Below are 9,140 nucleotides of genomic sequence, written 5' to 3'. Positions count from 1 at the left end.
CAGAACCCTGTTCGAGAACCGATTTGTTCAATCACCGAAATCATTTTTCCCATTAAAAATAATGTAAATCGTTTTAATCCGTTCCAACACCCTGAATGTTAATCATGAATGTTTAACGTAAACATGAAGCTAACCCAGGCTAATCGTACGTTCGCGTTATCGTAATCTTACGAATCGTACGAAAGATTACGCTAACATGAACGTGTAAAAATAAAAAATCAGGTCGTTTACAAGTCATTTAGCACCACAAGTGGCTAGCACTTTTCTAAGGACTCATTTTCAGTCACACCACTCTATACAGTGACGTTTATAGGTCAAATACAACACATTGTCCCTTTAACCTTCACAGTAAGGCATAGTTAGGGGCTAAAACACTCCGTTCACCGATATTAAAAGCGAAAAAAAAGAGGCAAGTGCGCAGGTGATATCAGTTGGTCACGAGGGGTGGGGGCGATCTACACGATCTACACCCGGACGCCGTGTTGTAGAAATTGGAGGTCCGATAATTGAGAGAAAGTCTTCTCATAAGTGGATAAAAGAAATAGACAGGAGCCAGCCTCGTTGCGGAGGGAGAATGTCACTTTATTGATGCGTCAATAAAGATCTCACAGAGCTAGGAACATGACAATGTATTTAAAGCTGGTAGTGACGATTAGGCTTCGATTGAGTACACCCCAAAAGGCGGTCCTGTATTACGTATCAAGTACAGAGCGTCCCGTCCCTTGCACGCTATCTTCAAGGAAACTTAATGTCTGCCAAGAGTATCTTCAAGGATGTCTACCCGGCCTTTTCCCACAAACGTAAGCAAGTCTTTCTAAATTTCCACATGTATGCAAATCTATTCTACATTTGCAAGTGTATTTGCCACAACATATCCCCCCCTTTTTTTTTTTTTTTTCCTTCTGTTTGGCTTATCCCCCCTTTTGGGAGTTTATACTCCCACTTTGAATGGAAATTAAAATTGAAAATCAATACAGAGTAGTGGCAAAGTATTACAAATCATAGATATCAATACACGGACAGAGTTTACGCGAATCGAAAATAAAATAAAATTCTGGCGGTCAGCCTGCTGTGATCATTCTAACTTTCATTGTTCATGTTTCATTTACAAAAACCCCCAACACTCCAAACATCTGACTCATGCACTAACCCCCCCTTCATTTATCTTTATCCGTACACACTGGATTATACACGCGGACCGTCGACGGTTGATCGGCACGTGATAAAGGTAAATGAATAATTGAACTGATAATTGATAACAAATTTTGGTAACAGTCGCCGATACATTCCAAGATGAGTGCATGACTGGATAGTGATATCCACATTGGCCTTTGGCCTGACCCCCGTGAACAATTTGAAGACCATGCATTGTCGTATTCGTCAACGGGTGCCGTGAAGTCAGATGTTGGAGTGAGTGTTCATCCCAGCAGGCATCACGCTCAGTTTCCATGCAGCCAAAAACCCGGAAGCGACGATGCATCCTGACCATCCCAGACAGCAGCTTGCTCCCCGGCAGTGTGACATACCAACAAAAGAATCACAATCAGAAATATATTTCGTTGCTGTTATTCCTAGTGCTATATAGTGTGTTGCGTGTTTAACAATAGTGCTAATTGATATCGTATTCAGTCCAGATCATCATATGTGTCTCTTTCCGCAGATGCTCCATTTTTTATTATAATGTAGACTGACTATTAACGTTGCCTGATAAAATTCAAGGCGTTGAATTTAGTTGAGTCATCTGTTCTTCCTCACTAAGGAATAGGCTTGGATACTTAATCACTAACCGTGCTCATTGAGCTTCTGCCACCCTAGTATTAGCCACTACTGTCATTTGTTCTCCAAAAGTCTTAAGAATTCCTCTTTCAAGAATAGGTATGGCACAACAAACACATAATTATTACGACAGTTAGTACAAGAATTTCCCCCTTCGCTAACATACCACCCCAGTACCCAAATGTAGACGAGAACCAATCAAAAGAGATACTGTTCTTTTCAGTATTTACTGTCACTTCATTGCTCAACTCACGAATCTTTGACAGTGCTTTTGTGAAGCTTCCTGCTTCGGATGTATTTAAAGGTATATAAGTACAGCATTCCTCCTATATCATATGACACACGCCTCCTTTACTGGCTCTCCTACTGCACTGAAGGCCTCGTTAATGTAATTAATAAAACGTCGTTGGTTGTAATAAATCAATAAATGTAATTAATCCATTCTGCGTTCTTTTTCGGAGTTATCCAGATAAATATCGATTCTAATCCAGACTTAATTTCATTCCTAGCTTTAAATTCTTCTGGAATTCCTCTCGGTTGTCTGATGGTATCTAGATATACACGTCTACCCGGAATATATGTTCTCTTTACTGCGGCCAATTGTCAACAAAAATATTTCATTCAATTACCTTTTCCCCTTTACATTCCTTCCCTTTGTCACTTGCATGTCCCCCTCTTCTCTTTTCCTCAACGCCTACTTTCTTTTCCCCTTTTCATTTCTTCCTTTTGTCACTTGCATGTCCCCCTCTTCTCTTTCCCTCAATGCCTACTATCTCTTCCCCTTTTTACCTTCTTTTACTAACTTTTATCCTTCTGTATTTGTAACTTCCTTACTTGCTCTGCCAACAATCCATTTTCCACATAACTTTCCCTTCTCCTACGCCCTCTAACACATGCTTTTTAGCCCACTAGTTTAATGGGAAATTGACATATAACCATCTCACTTATTTATTTATTTATTTATTTATTTTTTATTTTATTTTTTCCAAACCAATTCAATCTACTATCTTAGCTTCACCTACTTAATGTGAAAACGACGTGCATTGATCTACAATGATTCATCTTACTCATTTTTATTCGACTCAATGAATTTTTCCTCCATATTCAATGAAAAGAAAGTATTTACTCACGCTTTTCCACTATTCTCGTACAACAATGCTTCTATCTCAATTTAATCCATCCCAATTCACTCAATTGGATTTTTCCTCGTCTTCACATTCCTTAATTTTCCAATTTTGAACCGAAAACCGGAATAGGTTAACTTTTTTCTTTTTGTTATTGTATCTTTAGTAAGTGTTATTCTGGCATTAACTTCATTTAACGCATCTAAAATAACCAAACATAATTTTTCTAGACTTTTCACCCCTAAATTCACCGCTTTCCAACTGAAAAAACATTTATTTTTCTATGAACTCCATAGGCTCTCGGACGTTATGTTGCACACCCTTAGCGTCAAAACGATTTCTAAAAAAACGAACGTTTTTGATTCCTAACGAGACGTGCTATCGGTTCTATCTAAAACAATACATTTTAAACCGTCTTCCTCTTTAAAACGTTTTTCTCGTCTCTTTGAGCACTGTATTGTTCCCTTTTTCCTTTTCCTTCGATATTTTTCTGTTAATCCTTTCAGTTACGTGGGCCGATTAAACGCTGGACAACCATATAGACAAGAAAGATAAGAATACAGGAAAGAATACAAACACTTACAACATTGAACAAACATAAAACATTTGACAAGACAGATGGCCCACAAAATTTAATTTTAATTAGTCAAATTAAGTCATCGCGCATTGAGACCATGCGCCTACACAACTACCGAGTTAGGGTTATGGTTTTCCTCTTCTACACAATTTCCCGAATTTTACGTACTGGCCGTGCACTCATTTTTGGCTGTCGGCGTTGGTGTAGGTTTTTCTGGACTTTGGCGTGTCGGTACCCTTCTCGCCTGTATCGTCACATTAAGGTTTAGCATATTATCCGTCACTTTAGTCTGTACTGTCGTTAACACATTTGGTTTCTGGTAGTCCATCGGCACTCCGACTGGTTGCACGTCTTTATATTTATTTTAAGTGAAAATCAAAATCCCCACTATAAGATGCCCTATCCATTTTGAGCATTCTATCCCAAAATTCTAACTAGAAGATAAACAATTTATTTTTTAAATTGTCAGTTCTAAATTTCAAATTTTGCTTTTTCACTAAATACAGTCACTGGATCAGTTTAACCATTATCCTTGTCAGAATCATTTACCCTGATTTGAGTGTTTGAGTGTTCTCTTTTGTAGATTGATCACATCCGAGAAAAAATTTGTATGCACTTTTTATTTGCATTTTCTTTTGATTTTCAACGTGTTACCTTGCTGTTGGCCATTCCCCTCGAGGCAGATGACCAGGATAGATTGTTAAATTGTCAATTTAACCCAAGAAAAGACGTTTTTATTGTTATGATTCACTCTTTGTTTTGCCTTTTATAAAAATCATAACCTGTATATGATCTCTTCAGTAAGTAAACTTGTTCAAAATAACAGCATTTTGCAAAGAAGCAGGTAATTCACGCTCAAAGTGAATGATTTTGCCAAAAATGAAAAATACCATCCCAAAATGTTCTCAATGTGGGCGATTTGCTAATGGTGAATGGTTATCTTAATTGATTTTTGTTAATCAATTTGACAAACATTGCAAATTTTGTAATATTACAACATTTCTTCTGTGTAATATTTTTCTATCCGTCCAAATTTCGTAATTTGAATCTCAAAAAACAGTTATATGGAGAGCTTATTCAGAAGACAATTTTTCATCAATTTCGGAAAAAACTAGGTTTTAACTTATTTTTACGGAATGTCTCAACTTCCCCCTGAGTTAAAACCTAAGTTCACAATCTATGTCTCTCTTTCGTTTGACTCATCCCATAATACTCGGAATTTCATTAATTCAAAACTTGTCTTCTATCGCAATTGCACTATTTATACACGTCCTTCTACTCAATCAAGGAAGCAAGGTCTAGGGCGCTCTGAGGAGAGGGATGACTGAGTATGGGCGCCAAGAGTGGACTGAGAGTGTGATCGTGGCCACTGTGTTGTGCGGTGCAGAGACGATTCAGTTTTTTTTCTTTTTAAGACGACAGCAGTGTGCGTGTGTGTGTGTCGTCGTATCGATACTAATAACTAAATGGAGTGGAATGGAACTATGATGACTATAACATGAAACCAAACGAGACGTCACGCTCTATAGAGAATTTATCGACCTATTTCATCATCGCCTACAATCAGCTCAAAAATTTTTTTCCCAACATTCTGCTTCTTAGAAAGAACCTAAAAAGAAATCCGTCATTAAAAGCGCAATTAACCACCAGTCCATCGTCCCAAAAACAATGGTTCTAAGTCAAAGGTGGGCAAACTTTTGGCGTCACGAGCCTGGGGACACACCCAGTTTCTCTCATTTACAGTTATGATGTTATATTTCATTGTATTTATTTCATGTTTATCTATTTTGTGTATATGTATGAACCCCTACTGAACACCAGCATACCTTCAGGGCAATTGCAGTTGATTCAACAAGGTTCGTTTGCTTTCGGAACGGACTAATCCCGTTTCAATCCAATTGATTCAAATTGATAATGTGTTTCGATTTACAATAGTTTCATCATTCCATATTTACTGCTAGAACCAATTAAACTTATAAGTAGAGGTACAACTGTGTCATTGTAGCTGTGCACGTATGTAGTATTTCTGTCATGTCCAGCATGGTCGCCGTGGCGACCGTCTAATTTGCGAGTGTCCTTCTTAAGGGCTTGCCCGTTCTGAGTAAAAGCCTGTTTTATGAGTATTCCTAGTCTGAGTTCCTGTTTGCCTGTAAGCCAGTTGCTGTTTTGTTTATTCCCTGAGCGTTGGACAATTTTGCTGAATAGAAGTAACCGGTCGTTAAGCGATTGAGTTCTGGTCCGCTCTGCACTTAACTCAACCATTTCTGCAGTAGTATCTTATAATATTTACAAAATAAGATTAAATAAGATTCTGTAATATTTTCGAAGTCTGTTGTAGTATTTTTGAAGGATTTTTTTTTTAGTAGCGCTAGTATTAATGCCGTTGTAGTTTTGTAGCAGTATTCTTGCAGAATTTCTGTAGTTGGTCTTTTTAGAATTATAGCCGTACCATATACTATGTCCCGGTTTTCAAGCTCTATATTCCGTTTTCTAGTAATTTCATAGAATTTCTGTAGTAGGATTTACATTATTGTAATACTTTACCATCCCATTTCTTGTTCTCCTTTGGTTTACTGCACATGAATGGCTGGATTAAACCCTAGAGGTTTAATTCTGACCCAATTGTGGAAAAATGTATTTGATAATGTTACTTCCGGCGCCGTCACGAATGGCAGCCATTCCAGCAGCTCCCGTGTTATTTTCGCTACTTTTGTGATTTATTTATTTGTTTATTTATTTTTGCTTACTTTATCAGTGCCTTGCAACACTTGGATTACTTTCTATCCTATGGATATGGGTTTCATCTCGCAAAAATACGTACATTAAACAACACCACCTACATTGGACATTACCTAATCTTACTGCAATATGTATTCTGTGTAGCACTATTTAGTTACTCTATGTAACACGCTAAAGTGGGCATTTGCACGTCACACTGGGTATTTGCATATTGCATTCTTTTGGCTTTATTATTGTATTGTTCTCAGCTCAGGGATGCTGCTGGAAATGTGAATTTCCCTCAGGGGATGAGTAAAGTATCTATCAATCTATCTATCTGATTAATTTGTTCACCCCTGTGCTCAGCATCTTTTTCTATAATAAAATTTTATGTATTGCGTGGTACGTATCTTCCTATTCTAAAGCAAAACAACATGTTATGTCTATGTTTATTTGCCTTCAATTAGATATTGATCCTTTTAATTTCCTTTTATTTTTATAGCTTATCTATAAAAATACTGTTATATGTTTTGCACAATGCCGACAACTCTTTTGCACTACAATGACTATTCTTCACCAAATGCATATCTACACAAACCCCAACCGTATGCAACATCTCAAATGCACATTCCTGTGTAAACACTGTACTAATCATAACCATAACCTTATCTTTTCCGTTCCTTTACCCAACTCTGAAGACGGAGTGCCATGCCAAATCTTAATTGTCAGTCACAATCTGTGAACCCGCTTTGTAACTATGTCCGTAACGGTATATTCCATTCCATCATAAATGGTCCGGATTTATATAGTGCTCTTCAAGACCCTGGGGAACTCCAAAAACACCACCCAATGTGTAGTTCCTCATACTTTTGTCTCAAGTCTTTCACACCCAATCCTCAGCAAATTATCCTTATCTAAATAACCTATGTTGTATGTTTGTCCTAGTGCCTCCTTTTCCTTTTCTTTCAGAACCAAAGCAAAACAATATACCAGGCCAACTTCTCCGTGTAATTCAGGGGCACTTAGAGTCCCGCCAAGTTTCATCGTGATTACGTACTGAGATGTTTTAGTGCACAGGTGTCAAACAGGCGGCCCGCGACAACACTCAGTGAAGCGCAAGAGAAAAACAAGCTGCAGGTTGAAATATGTCAACTTGATAATGGCAAAGCCAGGTGGCTCTCACAAACGCTGTACTTGTATAGTCTTTCTCTCTCTTCCTCCCTTTTTCTCTCAACCATTATCTCTCTTTCACTCCCCTCGTCTCTCTTTTTCTCTCAGTCTTTTTACTTTTTTTTTTTTTGCTCTCTCTTCATTTTCTCTTTTTTTCTCTTTCTCTCTATTTTGCACTTTCTCATTTTCTTTCTCTCTAATGTACTAGTTTGGCCCCCGAGTTAAAATGAGTTTGACACCCCTGTTATAGTGAATTAGCCAGGTTATTCAATTTCTAAATTCTTCTTTAAATTTAAGTAATAGTAGACAAAAAAAAATGCTCTTTTCCATAGACAATGTTTCATTTTAGCTTAACCAAACCATAAGTCAGCATCTGTTTCACATTTATTAATCATTTGTCGAACGTAACGCTCATTCTAAAAAATTCAGTGTGGACTCAATTGTCCTAAAAAAACTGCCAACTCGAACTCAATGTCAAAAATTTCTAATTGTCTTTTCATCCCTCTGTAATCATAATCTCTTATTGTTGATTCGATATAAAGCAATACCTACTTGTCACTCATGAATTATCTTTTTGACTCGTATTTATTTTATATTATTATCATAATCTTTTATTCCGTGCAACAATCTTCGTTTTTACGCAATTGTCTTAGTTCCCTTTGTTTCTTTTTTTTCTTTTCTTTTTAAAAGAAATATTTCATTCAGTGACTGAAATAGCTTCAGCTACGTTATTAATGATTTCTAGTCTCCAATTTTCTTCCCTGTGATAATATGTCGTCATTTTCAAACTTCTTTCAATTTTTGATAATTCGAAATCATTCTTACCACTAGTAATCTATTATTGAATATGAGAAAACTTAAGGAAACAATCCTTTTACGTATTACGCCTCTTTTGAATTTGTCCATTTACAACCAATGAAAAGATGGACACTGAAATTACGGACGGTTTCCAGTCGTCTTCTTTGTTTTACTCGCCCTTGCTTTATTAGGAGCATAACTACACGTCTTAAAAGTTCTTACCCTTTTGCCATTCGCATATTCAACGAGAGACGATTAGTTTTGTTACTTAAACATTCTTTCTTTTTAAACTATTCTGTATAATTATCTTGTATACACTCAGTGTTTTCATTTCACCATGTACCTGTGTCCCAGATGCATCATTCATGCTGGGGACGCAAACTTTTCCTTTAAATTGACATTATCATCTAATTCCTCTTTAACAAAGATTCAACGCATTACATCATCGTTACTTTGGTTTTGCTGTATGAGTTTTTATTCTTCTGCACGCCGATCTTAGCTAATGAGATCTCGTCGCTTCGAGATTACGTCATTGCTGTTGGTAATTGGTTAAGTCAGTCTTTTTCATTGGACAAAACTGCTTTTTTCTCAATTTATTGAAGAGAGCCAGCTCATAGATGCCCTTCTTGCACTTAACTTGGTATTCAGTTCTGTAGTTATCTATTTTTTATTTATTTTTAATTGATGTAGCGTACTATGTCTTTGTTTTAAAGTACTATATTGAATCGTTAGTTTTGTGATATTGTTTAGTATACCTCTAGGGGCATTTCTCTATTACCGTATTACTGTCGTAGTATTTCTACGGTACTTTCATTCAGCGATTTTAATTTTCACTGTGTGACGTTTTGAGTGTCGAGCGACTTAAAATTCGACTCCCTCCCGCCGTCACTTATGAGTGCTGAGGCTCATTTTGTCTGTCATTTTGTCTCAAATTATTGATTCAAAACCTGATGCAAGCCAAGTTATTTTGTGAAAAT

This window comes from Urocampus carinirostris, chromosome 11 (genome assembly GCF_059441175.1).
Source record: "Urocampus carinirostris isolate Australia breed hairy pipefish chromosome 11, RoL_Ucar_1.0, whole genome shotgun sequence".
NCBI classification, from domain to species: Eukaryota; Metazoa; Chordata; class Actinopteri; order Syngnathiformes; family Syngnathidae; genus Urocampus; species Urocampus carinirostris.
The sequence above is the reverse complement of the archived record's forward strand: the minus strand, read 5'-3'. Positions refer to the sequence as shown.